General features: G+C 38.4%; 1 protein-coding gene and 1 long non-coding RNA gene across 13 annotated transcripts in view; both read left to right on the top strand.

The window, feature by feature from the left end:
- Khc-73 (Kinesin heavy chain 73) overlaps positions 1–17,142 on the top strand; it is a 213,525-nt gene that overhangs the window by 65,175 nt on the left and 131,208 nt on the right. The window lies entirely within an intron of this gene.
- LOC138404307 (uncharacterized) lies at positions 9,446–10,059 on the top strand. The gene is made up of 2 exons (XR_011238307.1): positions 9,446–9,692; positions 9,933–10,059. It is a non-coding gene; the product is annotated as an uncharacterized lncRNA (long non-coding RNA).

The raw sequence follows: 17,142 nt of genomic DNA on the forward strand, positions 1-17,142 counted from the left end.
TCGTTGGTACGGTCAAATAATATATACCTGATTGGACCGATAAATTACGGAAAAGATATACCTATACACAGATAAAATACTATTGCGTGTGATTTTATCAATATCGATAACGTGTCAACGTCTGTTAAAGTAATCGATAAGTTGTCGTTTTTTATTTACATATAGTATGTTAGGCAAAAACATAACTTATTTACCCTTGTTCCTATTGAGTAACTTCAATCAACCAACCAAAACATTAGCTGAGTCTACCTTAACGAAGTAAAATAACGTTCATTCATTGAAATAAATACGTAATATAATATGAACAAAGCTCGCATGAAATGCAATGGAAAAATGTAACGTTTTAAATTGGTGCGATTTCAGAAAATTGTTTTCAAACGATTATGTTAAAAGCAAGCAATGGCGCACGAAGTGAATATAATAGCATTCATTTCATTTGACGATAAAAAGATGATGTTTCAGCTGAAAACCCAGTGTGGATGACTCTTACGTATTGAATAATATTAGGCGTTGTCTACACCTGACGTATCAATGTATCGAGCATTTATATACAGTGGACCCCCGGTAATCCGACAAACATTTTGCAGGGCAGTGTCGGACTATCGAATTTGTCGGATTACAGGGGGTGCCGGATTAGACAGGGGCCGGATTACCGGTGGTCCACTGTACTGAGTATCTATGGACGCTTAACAATAACGTTCAAGCCCGATCGTATCAAAGATCGGTGTAGCGATTTTTTTGTTTGAAGGGTAAATTTTTAGGGTTCCGTACCTCAAAGGGAAAAACGGAACCCTTATAGGATCATTTCGTTGTCTGTCTGTCCGTTGTGTCGGTCATGAAAACCTATAGGGTACTTACCTTTGATCTGAGTTCTTGGATAATCCTTGAAGAATACACTCTGCTGCCTGTAATTCTATTTTCGTAATTCTGTAGTATATTTTCTTTAAATGTTATATAGTTATGAGAGGTAAAAATACTAAATCAAAGAGAGCTACAATTATCCTCAGCATGCTTGTATAAAAGCATATTTTACTACACAAGGTGGGTAACCTATACCTACTATAACAATGCTTAAGCCGGAGTTTGTACAACTACCGCAAACTCCTTTTCCTCAATTATTCCGTGTAATTCGAGGGATGTTATTACTTTCTGTGCGGTGCACGTGGGAGGCAGATGGTTGCTTTATTTTTAGAGCGGACACAGATGAAGGTCGTTGTACAGAATGCTACTTATTTATTTAAGAGGGCGCAGCTCGGTGCTTTCTTCATACAAACGTAGGAGGGTGAGGGTAGTTTCTCAAAAATACTTTTCCCAAACGACTGTTCAATCCTTTTCGCGCACTTGATTTCAGAAAATCATCGTGCCTCTCACCTTTCTCATACAATTCTAGGTGAAAAGCAAACAGGTAAACCCACGTGCGCCGGCCACTTCAGTCAAGCGTACTGCGTGCCCTTAACGGGAGCCCACACAACGAGCCCACGATTTAGCAACAGGAGAAGCAATATGAGTCGAAGGATACTAACTTAAGGGAAAACAAAATAAGCTGAGATTAAATAGGTATACAGATATCCAAGTTCTTAAATGGTTGAGTGTTAAATAATGAAAATCTAATGCCGTTTGATAAAATCTTAAATATTTACGGTGTTTTACGTTTACGTTAGACAGTGTTTACTGTTTATGTTGTCATCTTATATTTGATATTGATATCAACAGTCGAATACCGATGAAATTAAAAGACACTTAACTTATTTTAAACAAGCTGATGCCCGCGACTTCGTACGCGTGGATTTAAGTTTTCAAAAATCCCGTGGGAACTCTTTGATTTTCCGGGATAAAAAGTAGCCCATGTCACTCTCCAGGTCTTTAATACCCATGCAAAAAATCACGTCAATCGGTTGCTCCGTTGCGACGCGATTGAAGGAAAAACCAACAAACAAACACACTTTCGCATTTCTAATATGGGTACCTACTGATAAATTTCTAGAAAATACTTGAGCATCAATGAATAGTAGGTAAACTTAAATAAACACTTATACATTAATCAAAATTATTTCTCCACCTTATCCTGTATCCAATTGCAACCAAGCAGTGGTATATAAATTAACAAATATATAATTATTATATGTATTTTCAAAGTACGAGTTGTGGTTACACTACACGGGTTGTACTTAAAGCCATTAATCTTGTTAACATACCATGCCATGGCGTGCAAATAAATATTATCGCGGGAGGGGTAAAAATACCTACGCAATCTTTTCCACTTCTTACTTTTTGATATAAGGGAAGTGTTCCACTACTTACTTTTCAATAGTTTTCAATACATATAAGAAATATCAGCATTAGTATGAGGGAGAAGCAGTCCAACATAAAATCCTATGTGTAGTGAATAGTAACCTCTTAATTCCATTTGATAACAGCGTGCCGCTATTTTATAACACCCAGAAATGCCATATATGGTTACCATTCAAAATGCTATTTTATTTTGGGTAGGTACTTTTTCCTTTCAGTCTACACTCCAGTCAACTTAATCCACAGTCGATTTGAAAGTCTCACTCACAAGCGATATTTAATTAACTGTTCAATAGCTAATTAACTTCTTATTCAATTACCGATCCGAAAAAACTCCTTAGTTTTCTGTTTAATTAATTGCTAATGCATTACTTAACATAAACTGTCCTATTTATATTCACGGAGGAAGTTTACGAATGAATCCCTAGAAAAAAAAAGTGGAATATCGATATTAATAAACACAGGGCGGGTGCCTCGCGTGTTTGGCTTTCATTAGGGGAGTCCACGCCCTCACAAATATACCCTGTCATATTCCATCGGCATCGGATCGGCGAGGCACAGTGACTCATCGCTAGGTTGTCCATACCTATTATAAAATCTAGGAATATGTACAATTCTCTCTTTTTCTGCGTCGTATTCCCCATTGCTGAGCGTCGTGACCCCTTCTGCCAAGGATATTTCTGCGGAAGATGTCGCGTCCTACGCCTCGGTTTTCTGTGGCTTTCATGGCATCGTGGATCTTGGCATAGAGAGGCGTGCGTTTAAAAAAAATTCAAATACAAGTTAGCCCTTGATTGCAATTTCACCTGATAGTGGTAGTGGCGTGAGATGACATATGATCCGACATACGAACGCATCGGGTTATATCCCCGAGTTCTCTTTCCGTCAATGGCGGTTCAGGCTTTACAGCCTTAGTATTAAATTTATTGGTGAATAGAATAATAGAACAGACTATTCATTAAGCTCTCAGATAAGGGTATTTCTAAATTCGTCCCCTGTGTCACTTTGTGGTATGTGCCGATGCAGGATAACCTGAAAGGCAATGGTAGTTTCTTATTATACTCATTTAAGATTTTATACGGGGCGGCGCGGCATCGCACCGGAACGCTAAATCGATTTGAGGGTAGGGTTGGTAAGCCAAGCCACCCACCAGACAAAAAGGGTATTTAAATTTTCAACAATAAGCAGAATTATTCAAAAATACTTTATCCATTTGGTTTTGCGGAAATCATAGCCTGTTGAATATAGGTTACAATAACAAGCGGAGTTTGGTAACTGGTTTAACATCGGAAACATTTGAGGGCGAAGCAAATGTGGGAGCAATGTGTCCACAAGCATGTGTTTGACCTGTCGTAACTTTGCAATGTAAACTGTAGCTGTATGTACTGTCCGTAGAGATCTGAGAAGTCTTTTATTAGAATGTCGGATTCGGCTTAAACAACTTTTTACGAATCCCTTGTAGGTACACGTGCACGAATAAATAATTGAGTTTCGTTTGCGCCGCAACACGTTTCCGATTTCTAATCAGGGTCAGTTTCATCCGATTTGTTAGAAGTCCACCTTCACGTTTTAGCCTTAAGTGATTTAATTTCTGTGAACTTGTGTGTACTTTAATAGGAGTGTTTCCAGACTATCGTTTTTTCTCTGCTTTTTTTGGCATACGCGTTTGCTGTTATTAACCAAATATGTGTGCACAGTGCACACGCTCATTCTGGAATGTTTTTTTTTAAATCTATATACTAGCGCTTGGCTGCAGTGCAAGATCTGACGGCAAGAGATAATGCAGCCGGGATGATTTATGCCGCTGTTTTACACCGTGTGACGTTCGTGCACGGACACCACACGGTGAAACATAAACTGCTTCATATAAAATCTTCGTGATGTTTTGAATCCGTGCTTCGTCCGCACCTCGTTGGTACTTGGCACGACTCGTGCCCGCCACGTGTTAGCATGAATCATCCCTAAGATGGAGAGTTTCGCATTGAGATTTTCGCTCGAGCCTCGAACCAGGAAGTCAGTCGGTAGCAATATAGATTATCGTCTTTCACGACTCGCGCTTATACGAGCTTATGGGCTACGCTCGTACGAGATGCTCGTGTATCGAAAGGAGCGCGTATACGTACATCAAATAACGATCTTGTACGCGCAAAAAACGCTAATCTGAAACCGGCCTAGCATAAGAAAAGTTATTGTGATTCACAAGCATTTATTTTCATTTTTCGATGTCACGTTTTGTATGGTAATATAAATTACAATGGCGTGACGTTGCTTGGTTAGTTATCGTCACAAAGTTATTGTTTGGGCGCACCCCGCGGGCATGTTATCAAATTATACGGCTATATTCCCACTAGTCATTTGCCTAAGAGGGATCAATTCGAAGGACCAACACGCCAATTTCTAGTGTTAACTTGAATTAACGTTTTTTGAAAATTTTGTAGGACTATACAAAACGTAAAATTGGCTTATAGCCCTATGAAATTAGTCCTGTAACCTATTGAACATTACCTTACTCTTTAGAAGCTTCACGCTAATTCGGAAGGACTACATAAGGGTCTAAATATAGAAAAAGAAAAAATTACTAACTGACGCACTACTCCTGCAATTTGGGCTGAACTTTGGCATGCAAATAGCTATTATGACGTCGACATCCGCTAAGAAAGGATTTTTAAAAATTCAACCCGTTTGAGGGTAAAATAGGAGTTTGAAAATGGTTTAGTCCACGCGGATGAAGTCGCGGGCATAATCTAGTTAAGTTATAAGTCCCTAATATTCTTTGAAACTTACCCTTATTAAGTACATAATATACATATTTTATTTTGCAGTAGGTACTAAAACAGTAATCATTGAAATGTAGTTAATTTACGTATCGGTTGTCTCAATCATGGAAATGACGGAGTGGGAAAGAATCGAATTCGTGACTGCGAATCGTGAACCGCGTGGTAAGGAAACTCCTTTGGTAATGGCTTAATAGTCTGTGTAAGCGGACTAACCGGTATTAGGACGGAGCCCATTGATTTATCGCTCCTACAAGTTACAAATATATCTCGGATCGAGCCTTGAGAAAATTATCTTTTAGCCAGAATCTTGGGAAAAGAGGCTTGGAAGTTCTTAACTGCTTTTGGTCGATCGCTGATCCTGATCACAGATATGATTTTTAGAAACGTTGCAATCATAGAAATGAGTTGTCTTCAGAAGTATCAAGATTCTAGACTCAGTAGTTCAAGCGGTACGTTAAGAATATGAAGTCAGTTAGATTTTTACATACTATAAGTACCCACAATGTTCCATAAAATATCTTCTTTCTCGACTATTTTATTCGTAAAAACAGGAAAATGGTAGTCCGACCACCAATGTTTACGAGGAGTTTTGATCCAAGTTGTAATCCGATGGTAAACAAGTATAGACGAAACGCCAATATTTATTTACTGAACACAGAAAAACTTTTACAAGGACGGAAAGCCTAGAATGTTCTGCAAAGGCAATAAAAAAGTCGATCGGGGACGATTATGTAGCGAGGACGTGCCTAAAACTTCAATGGGGGCTTTTCAACTCCCCATTTTCGATCGCGTGGGCTGGTTGGGGTAAACTTCCAGAAACTAGAATTTATCGTAATTTTGAGCACGATGTTATTTAAAGTTCTTAGTAAACATTTTGGTAGTTATATTTCTACACACACTTTGAGTATGACGTATTAGAAAGATAATAAACATGAAAAGGTAAAGATGAAAGTCCAAAGAATCAAAATCACCAGAAACCCGTTTCAAATTACAACAACAGGTCTCTAAGTTAGCACGAAACTCAGTATAATTTTGCGATTTTCTTTTCATATAACCCTGATTTTAGGTACCTAGCTTATAGCCCATATATATATCTTATTGTGTATTATATATAGCTTATTGTGTTGAAAGAATGTTTTCTTTTTCTTCATGCGGCCACAGGGCTCGAAGAGGCACGAAATAACTATGTATGTTTGAGAGGGATCGGAGGGAGAACGTGGTTTTTATATTATACTACATAATGCCCGCGACTTCGTCCGCGTGGATTTAGGTTTTTAAAAATCCCGTGGAACCTCATGACTTGCTGGGATAAAAAGTAGCCTATAATGGCCTTCCCCGGGATACAAGCGCTGTACCAAATTACGTCAAAATCAGTTGAACGGATGGGCCGTGAAAGGCTAGCAGACAGACGGACAGACAGACACACACACTTTCGCATTCATAATATTAAGTATGGAATGGAAGCAATTGTTCTATTAAAATTTAAGTACTTAATACTTAGATATAAACGGTACTAGTTCTGACGTATTCAGTATTTTGGAGGCCAGCTTTTGTGATTCCATGAATACCTTAATGATTCATGAAATGTACGGCCTTATTTAAAGCGGACTTTTCATGAAACGATTGCGTTCACATTCAGACGTACGACCTTGTGGTAGTTTAAGCCAATTATCATAAAAGCAATGAGTTCATTGTTACGCGGATAAACAAATATATTTGATGTGTTAATTGAGCTAAACGTGGAAAGTTTTTTGGTCGATTGGGCTATGTAAAATTTTGTTTGAGGGATGTAATTTTGGACCGACATAAGGCTTATTTGCTTTATCTACAGTAAAAAAATTCAAAATATAGATCAAGGTAAGTTTGGCTGTAGGAGATCATTTCCGAAACTAACTATCCGATTTCACTGATCGTTACATTATCCCCAAATGCTACAGGCTATAAATTATATACTCTTATGTATTGCGGACGAAGTTGCGGGCAAAAACTAGCTAATAAAGGCTTGATTACATAGTTTCATAATACCTAAGTCTAAGTAGTTTAAGATTATCATTAGTAATCATCAACAGCCCTGGACTGGTCTTAATCCGCCAAGCCTCTTTCCATCTATTAACTAGGTACCAAAATCCTTATACCTTCTCTATACCCAATTCATAAAGGTCTAGGTCTTCATTATCTCTTCATTTTGTCTGTACATTATTTGCTACACCAATATACCCAAGGCGAAATGTCGATCAACCGAGTGACGTCTTGAGGTCGGTGCGCTATAGATCGATATACTCAAATGATAACTCATAGGGTAGAGCGGCTATTGGCAACAATCTCATATTAAGTGATCTTATTATTAATAATAATAGTACTATGTATCCGTCCGTCATGTAATGGTCCGGTAAAAAGCGGCAATGGATACGAGTCGGTTTTCTAAATGAAGAGTCCGGGGACAGATCCTGGGCACCTATCTCTAACTTTTCGGTTTTGTATCCGTTTTAAGATATTAAATATCACTTTAACAGTGAAGGAAAAAAACCGCGAGAAAACCTGCATGCCTCTGTCTCCTTAATGTTTTCAAAGGTGTGTGAAGTTTGCCAATCCGCACTTGGTTAGACTGTGGTGGACTACGAACTAAACCCTTCTCATGACGAAAGGCGACCTGTCTGCTTCAGTAGTGCGCTGGCATGGGTTGAGATGAAGATGCCAGGTACTCGCCGTTGTCGACTGGTCTCGGTTTATCGTGCACATATCAATGATATTGCGAATTACGGATTCGTCACACGGTCATCGGTACTCGACAATCACCTGGGACAACGTGACTTGGATGCTAAAGGCTGTCTCTTTGTCCTATCTGTCACTAATACATCATTCATGTAATATCAATATCTTGGCCATCAGGTTAACTTGACAGAATACGTCACTGTGTTTGCACAGCCAGTCGCTACGGCGACGGATTCGATTGGATTAAAGGGGGAATAATGGGATTTGGTGGATAAATAACTACTGAATGTATTTCGCCTCTCCGTCGACGTCATCCCGCCGGTTGCGAATGCGCCATCAATAAGCCTGCCTGGGGGTTTATCGGTGGCCCTTTGTTCGTTTTAGTTTACTATACGATTCGTTAGCTCAGTAGTTCAGTTCTATAGTCTCAAAGTAAATTCTGTTTCGTAATGCAGCCTGGTATTGACTGTAGTATGTATGTTGTACGAATAAAAAGGTGTATAGAAGGTCTCAAAATACCTTCAGTATCTTTGGTGATAGATCTTTTGCCAAGATCCCCCCCAGAACCTCTGAACCCCTGAAGAACCCCTTCCAGGTTAGCCCGCTTCTATCTTAGACTGCATCATCACTTACCACCAGGTGAGATTGCAGTCAAAGGCTAACTTGTATCTGAATAAAAAAAAAGGGTTATGTAGTGTTAGACGGATAAAAACTAGATGATTTTATTATCTGTAGCGGGCTCTGCGGAGTAGCATCTATGCGAAACGTCACACTGAAATGGCGCGTAGAACGTGGTTTTTGCTCTAGTGTTGATATAAATAATAATTACTATGTGAACAGTGCATAAAAGCCTTCTAAAGTATATCAAAGTGGTTTTCATTCTAATAGTAGTTAACAGTAATTTCTTTGAAAGCTTATTTTTAGACTAAGGAGTTGAACCCACTGACCAATAGAGAGGTCTGCGTTTATTTTTAGCCCGATTTCAGCGGAGCGGAGAGATTTATAACGACTGAGATGAGACTCCGCGTCAGTGGAAACGCACCCTTAATGATTGATTATTTGAACATCATTATCAACATATTGTGAGTGTGTAAATAGATCCAAGCCGTCACATAAGGGTTCGTTTCCACTGAAGCGCAGGGAAGCTTAGCGGTGTGTGTTTTCGACCTATAGGATTGAGAGATGACGTGATCTTTATCACATATCCTGATTGGTCTATTGTATAAATCTCCGCTCCGGTTCAGTGTAAGAGGACTCATAATCCAAGAAACGCAAAACAGCTATGAATTCAAGGACGTTGGCTCTGGTCGAAATAAAACTGAAAATATTTCTAAACCCTTTGTATTTTTAAAAGGGTTCGCTGTGGCTCGGCTCTATATTTATGTTGTTCCAACATAAACAGAACTTTTGATAGCAATTCATAAAATTAACGCATGCTAATTACCTACTCATTCCGAGTTCACAATTTTGTATTATTATTGGGCTTGTGAAAATTTGCTTTATGAGTTTCCAGCGGCATATGAAAACCTAATACTCGTTGAAATCCAAATAGTTGCCAGGCTGCGAGGTTTCAAAAGCTAACGTAACGTTTGTGAATAAAAGTCTCGATCTTTTGAAAGGAATTCGGGACGTGGACTAAACGAATGATGTCATTCACTGCGTACCAACCAATGATATTAGAAGAAAATAGGTAGATACGTTATACGCGGACCGCAAGTGGCACGTTAAAACTAAGCTAATTAGCAAACCTGAGCTCAGTCGCCCGCTGTCGTCGCGCTATCGATGACGTCGTTGATAGTAATGTGTATTTTGTTTTCGTCTCCCAAAACAACCGAAAATGCCGTCGTGTGTGATGAGATTCTGCACAAACTACACAAGCAAGGTTTCCAAAAGTCAAGGAATCACATTTCATTCGTAAGTAAAACTATTTCTTTTATATAATTCGTATTTTTCACTTATTTAACAATAACAAACTCGTGCACGTTCGTGTAAAATGCAACTCATTGCAATTTGTACCTTATGTCACATGCCATAAGTACGTATCAAGTTATCGTTGTACGTATTTTAAAGTTTCCGATCAAAGAATATAAAATAAACAGATAGGTCTCTTCTGAGTATTGACAATTCAAATAGTGTGCATATTTCCTGTTTTAGGGAAGGATAAATTAACTATGGTCTAACATCTTTTTACGGTCCACTGCTGGGTCTCTTCATACAATGAGGGAATTTTGGCTATGGGTATGTAGATTGTGTAATAGTAAATATTTTCAAAAATAAAAAATATTTTCATTTCACATTTTATTCCTTTACCTACCTTCCCGCGGCTTCGTCCGCGTAAAATTTAGTAATTTTATTTCGACTTCTTTTCCATGTATGGGAGCCCCCTTTATTTAATTTAATTTAATTTTTATTATTTTTATTATAGCGGCAATAGAAATACATTCTGTGAAAATTTCAACTGTCTACCTATTACGGCTTACGAGATACAGCCCGCTGACAGATGGACGTACAGACAGCGGAGGCTTAGTAATAGGGTCCCGTTGGCACCCCTTGGGCACGGAACCCTAAAAACGAGCGGAACCGCGGGAAAAAGCTAGTTCGTAATATTTTAAATACCACAGTATAAGGTTTTTATTTTACTATACAACTACAGTGTAGGCATAAATCGGCATTAGCCGAAAAGACTTTACTGTTTTTTTTTCTTTGGAGTTTCTAGTTTACCGTCTCGTTCCGTCTCTTTTACGCTCGCATTATTAGGCATATATCCGTCCTTCTTCCACTCTTCTGTGCAGGACGAGGTAGTGCAAAATATAACCGTCTCTTTTTCGTGCGCAACTGAAGCTGAGGTTATTAGTTCACCGTCCTTTACTCTCTGTTGTGTGAGGTTAAAATACTATCTATGCGTTTATGTGTGTTGAGTCTTTCGGCGCTGACGCAGCGTGCCATTAATAAACATCGAATTTGATATAAGTAACCTATCTACCTATTTTTCTTCTAATATCATTGGTACCAACAGCGTTTTCAGTTTGAACTTTCTAATGCTTTTTTAATTTGTTTTTTGTTTGTTTGTTTCAGGTATGCACATGATTTTTGAAATGTTTCTACGGGTTACGAAATGGTAATGTGATTATTAATAACTACGTTTTTACATGTTATACCAAAGTAGGTAAGTAGGTATTTTGTATGTGTTTATGTTTATCTCTATCTCAATATATCTCTATATATAAAAATGAATCGCAAAACGTGTTGCTGATCGCAAATCTCGAGAACAGCTGAATCGATTTCGCTAATTCTTTTTTCATAATATTCCTTAAAGTAGAGAGAAAAATTTAAAAAAATCCTGAAAAAGAATCGACTGTTAGGCGGTACGAAGTTCGCCGGGGCAGCTAGTGATATATAAAGTTCAATACAACCGTAATGCTGATGGCATATTACAGCTGAATCAAACTATGTTCCTGTCCGAGATACAAGCTAAATTTCGTCAAAAACTTTACCTCTTTATAATATAAGTATAGATTTACACTCGGATATGCAGGTCGGTAACTTCCGACGGCGAACAAGGAATTAAGGTGGATAAATCGTATAGTTCGCACACGCTTGTCCATTGTCTCATTTCCTAAGAAACGCTGAGTGGAATTCCTAATGCAATACTTCCAGACCTAAATATGTATATTGTTTTTAAACCCGACTAAGCGGGTGACTCAGAGGGCAAACTGCCTTACCTAATTTGGTGCTGAAAGCTCCAACGAAGTTGGGCCTGAAAACTTAAAAAACCGGGCAAGTGCAAGTCGGGCTCGCACTAGATGGGTTCCGCCCTATCGTACAATAAATCTCAAACCCATAACTCAAGCCAAAAAATATAAGCTCATCAGCACTACGGCCCTGGGTGGCCTTTGGCTTTGTCTCGCAAACTTTTCCATCGGAGGCGGTCAAAAGCTCTACTCCGTCAACCCCCCCTTAAAATCTTTCTCGGCTTGGCTTTACTAAGTTGGGTTTATAAGACACCAAACAAGAAAGTCGTGTAGTTCGCTTTGTCCTACGAAACGTTGAGTAGAATTCATAATGCAATCCCAGACCTTAGTAAATATGTATAGCGTACTGAGCCCCACTAGACGGATGAGTCAGCTGGAGAAATTGAAAAGTCAGGTCTGTACTCTGTACGTATTACTATTGACGTCATCGGCCTGTAGAGGCGCTCTTCGTATTCATGAGTAAGTAGGGTAGTACGATGGTAATTGAACGATGGTACGATGAATTGGATGAACGAAAGTAATAAACTTAGAAGATTATTTTTTACAGAATTTCGTTCAAGTTTGTTTCCATTTTAGGAAAAGAGGGAAAAGATAAAATTCGTATTTGATACAATAAAATTATATATATTTGCTGCATCATCATACATCACTCGTCACTTAACCATGAGATCAGAAGGTTATTATTTTAAACTTATTAGTTGACAGAATGATGGTGGATAGTGGATAGTATATTTTCAAATAACATGTACTCAGAGAGCAATGCTGCCAATGCTGTTCACTTCTTGATTAGGTCGCTGCAAAACTGAACAAAAACATGTAATAAATCACTAAAAATATTTTTTGCACTGTTTTCCATGATAATAGGCAGCTGATTTTTAGTGAATTGATTTGCGAGTTTTCCTTGTACTAGAGGAGCACTGATTTTTAGCAACTACCTATTCAAAGTTTATTTATATATCGCTTTTTAGAATGAGCGCTCAAAAAGTGTAACCTACAAAATTCCTCTATTCACAGTAGCTAATAAGTGAAATGTTCGTTAAACACGAGTTGACCCACATTGTAAAAGTGGCAAAGGTCCCGTGTCTCTCTCAAGGTTGTGCAAACATGTGACAATGACACACGTCAGCGCAATAAAATGCTGAATGCAATTCTGCTGTTGCATCTATCTATATTCTATACGTACTGACTTAACTACTAGTAGGTACTAGATACCTATTACAATTAGTCATTATTTTATAAAAGGTCAAGCTGTTCACACATGACGATTAAGCCGCTAAATGCCTGAACAAATTTGGATGTATGGGATTTTGTAAGGATCATCCCGAGTGACACTAGGCTATAATTATTATCACTTAAAAACAATGATGCAAATCGCAGTCAGGTTTTTTGATAACTTGTTTTAAATTACGTGTTTTCTGGTGGGAGGCTTCGGCCGTGGCTAGTTACCACCGTGCCGGCAAAGCCGTGCCGCCAAGCGATTTAGCGTTCCGGTACGATGCCGTGTAGAAACCAAAGGGGTATGGGTTTAATAAAAATTGCTATACCCCTTCCAGGTTAGCTCGCTATCATCTTAGACTGCATCATCACTTACCACCAGGTAAGATTGCAGTCAAGGGCTAACTTGGATCTGAATAAAAAAAAATAAAAAAAACGTGTGAGCTTGCATATTATACTTAGTTTCTTCTTAGCAACTGACGGGACACCATACACCTAAAGATCTTAAACTATGGTTTCTGCTTAACTGCTGTTTAGTTTTTCTAGAATCACATAATTAAAGCTTTATACTAAGTAGATAAGCACAGTTAATAGTATTTATATGTGAAGTTAAATGTTAGTTTTAGCTAGATAGATCTATCTATCTAGATTCTAGACGGTGGTTGGGCATTCCATTAAGATAAGTAATCGTGTCATTTATCGACGTAATGGACTTCTATTCGATTTATTACAATGGAAACATCATATATACTTTCTATACAGAGTTGTAGGAACCTATTTGGTATTGTCTCTAGATACCTATCGAATTCTATCTAAAAGGAAACACTACTCGTTCTTAATAGGCGCTCATAGTAATATTGTGGTTATGGGCATAATATTGTAATTACCTGTGGTAATAACCAAGACACCCGTTTTTTTAAATTATCGTGTCTTACTGGTTATCCAGGCTAATCTACGAAACAGCTTAATTGACCTGTAGAACTTCGCGATTAGTGAACTTACTCAAAAGTGAAAAATGCCACACTTGGGCATCACCTCAGTATCAGTCTGTCTGTCACGGCGGTTTTTATATAGGAATCGAAGTCCTAAGGCTAGCGACACACCTGCTGAACTTACTGCGCCGATACTTCAGCGACTGAACTATCGGTCGTAGTATTCGGGTGGCGTGACATACCAAACGCGCCGGACGCGAACGGGGCGGCGCCGGGCGTTTAGTTCAGTGCTTTTACGCGACGAACAATTACGTACGGTGGTACGTGGCGTCATCGTCAGCCGGTGTCGTCACTTTGTGGTGTGTGGTTGCGACGTGTTGAATTGCTCAGAAAAGTGGATTTTATTACAATATTGACTATTATAGAGGGCTTAGAAGAAGTACACGCGCCGAACTTCTGGTAGCGTAACGCGTCGCGTAATGTGTCGATTGCTATGCAAAATATAATGAAAACGTTCTAGCCGAAGTAATCGCCCAAAGGAAGGTACGGCGCTACGCCGAACGAGTAGATGTGTCATAGGTTACTTAAAAAACATTGCGAGCGTATTGAACCGAACTTTCGGCGCTGTACTTTCGGCAAGTGTGTCGCTACACTTACGGGAAAACAGGCGGACGAAGTAGAAGGCACCTGTTAGTTCTGTGTAGGGAAGGTACGAAAAAATATTCCGCATAATTCCGGTAAAGTGGTAACATTTGAATTCATTCGCCTCCTATAATTTGCTCGTGTTTCCAATTCTGTGCTTCGTGAGTTACGTTTTGCGAGGTCTGAATAAGTTATTTTTGGACTTCATGAATAAATTCCAATATTCTAATCAGGCAGTAAGGGCGCTGCGTGGAATATGATTGGCTTTCATATTTTTTTCGAAGAGTGTGGAAAGGTACTTCTGTGTTATGAGAATGTATTGGAAAAATACTTTATCATGAACACTTTATTTTCGTGGTTGTGAAATAATATCTTTGAATCAAAATAAGTACCTACTATACTATGGTTGTATGTCATTTTGACATAATATTTAGGTATAAGTTTAGTATACTACCTATTAACCTTTAATAAATTTGAGTGTTTCCAACTTAGTAAGATGGTATAGAGAGCTTGCATTCTTGGCAGACATTAAATGCTTTTTAGGGTTCCGTACCTTAAAAGGACCGTCTGTCTGTCTGTCAAAAAAACCTATAGGGTACTTCCCGTTGACCTAGAATCATGAAATTTGGCAGGTTGGTAGGTCTTATAGCACAATTAAAGAAATAAATCCGAAAACCGTGGATTTTCACAAAAAAAATGAAAATGTGTCAATGAACAAACAATTAGTATTTTTAATTTTCATAGAAGATAAGTGTAAGTAACTTTACCTAGTGGGGTATCATACTTGAAAAGGCTTTACCTGTTTATTCTGAAACAGATTTTTATTTTCAATGAACCAAAAGCCTAATTTGCTATAATCCGCGGAAACAGGTCGAATCTGTATGGTGCTACATGCAGCATGCGAAATGCACCGCCCGCCCTCCCACTGCTAAACATGCAGGAAGAAGCAGCCACCAGGCAAGCAATACGCACCACCACCACGCAGCACCACACAAATCCCAAACACACTCCGACGCACGTTTCGCCCCGAGCGACGGACGGTGACAACTTCCTGAAAATAAATTGCTCAATAGAAAAATAAAAAATTGAAAATATCACATGAAAAACTCAGTTTTACTTGAGATCTAGGCTCCAGGCACTAGAATAGAATCGTCCAGAATATAGACGATTAGGTATAGTATGAAAATTGAAACATTTTGCAAAAAAATATTCCATTATTATTTATTACGACATTTTTCTGGTAGGTAAACGAAAAGTGAAGATGCGTAATTTAAATGAAGATTAATAAAATTTTGTTCAGAAAGAAATAAGTCCTTTTCAAGCTCGCTTATGATTAATGAGAGACAATGTCCAATATTGTTTAACGTTTTGCTGTCAGCGTTAATAAAATAAAGCGAAAAAAAATTCTCCTCCCAACTTGAAATGAAATTCTTGAGGGATAACGTCGCGTATTTACTTGTTGCGTATTAATTTAATTAGATAATTGTCATTTCTTATTTATTTCGTTTTTAAAAAAATCTAATCTATAGTACGTATTTCCCTCAATTATTGTAAAACCAATTATTGTAATTAACTCAATTATTGTAATTTTGAACAACAATTTTTATTTCATTTCTTCTAGGTACTTTACTTTAAGTGCAAATAATAGAGTTCTAGTAGGTAATAGTGGTAATAGTGAGGTAGTAAGTAGATAGTATATAAGGTACTGTTTTGTTCCGCTATACACGAATAAATTGCGTATTTTGCGATGAGTATGCCTAGATTTTAGGTTAAAATTTTGGTAGTAATTTTATTACCTAAGAATATTGAATTTTACAATTTAATATTACTTATACTCATTCGATACTTCTTTACCATTGTTGTACACATCTTTGATCTTGTACTCATACATTAACAGATATCATATTGTAAAAAGAGGAAACGTCTTGTCAGTTTGTATAATGCGCGAAATATTTATTAGGTTAAAATATCCATTTTTGGCACCAATATGTTATTCAAAGTAGCATTACGCCGGAAGCTTATTGCATCGGCATTAATATTATCGTCTTTTAACCGACAACAATGGGAGAAGTTGGCTTCCATATACTCTTAACATTTGTATCCTTCTTTAACGACTTGTTCGATGATAAATTGGAAGAACGAGTCTAGGCTTAATATGAATTTTGAAATTGAAATTTGATTATCACATACTGTATGCCTTTAACAAAAACCTACGCGACAGGTCGAGATGGTAATCGGGGAGGGAACGCCCTGCACACCCGCACAGCACCCGCGCTGACCAGGAGCGGGTGAGCGCGGGTGTGTGGGGCGTCCCCCCGCCTCATATCCCGATTGCCATCTCAACCTGTCGCGAACTATAAGTATTTGAGGATAAGTGAATATAACCGTGGCTTGGACGAAGAGTTTAAAATCATCATTCATTATTTTTCGCTTGTATGAATTGCAAGGTGTGTGTATAAAGGTACACATCGATTAGGTTAACTTTTTGGTTTTCGCGTTTTGTTTGAAGTATCATGATATAGTACGCGACAGCTTGAAATGGCAATCGGGGGGGGGGGGGGGGGGGGGGGGGGGGAAACGCGCTAACCCGGTGCGGGCGAGCTCGGGTGACGTGCGGGTGCTCATACCCCGATTGGCACCTCAACCTATCGCGGACTATAGGACGATAGCTGTAATTTGTTTGTTTGCACTTATAAAATATACCATAAATTTACCGTGGCTATACCTATTCGCAACAGATCACAGCAAAATCTATGTTAAGATAGTTAACCCTAATGATTGTCACAGGTAACTATGCCAAGAATCGTGCCCAAAACATTATTA

The sequence above is a fragment of the Maniola hyperantus genome, chromosome 2 (assembly GCF_902806685.2).
Source record: "Maniola hyperantus chromosome 2, iAphHyp1.2, whole genome shotgun sequence".
Classification (NCBI taxonomy): domain Eukaryota; kingdom Metazoa; phylum Arthropoda; class Insecta; order Lepidoptera; family Nymphalidae; genus Maniola; species Maniola hyperantus.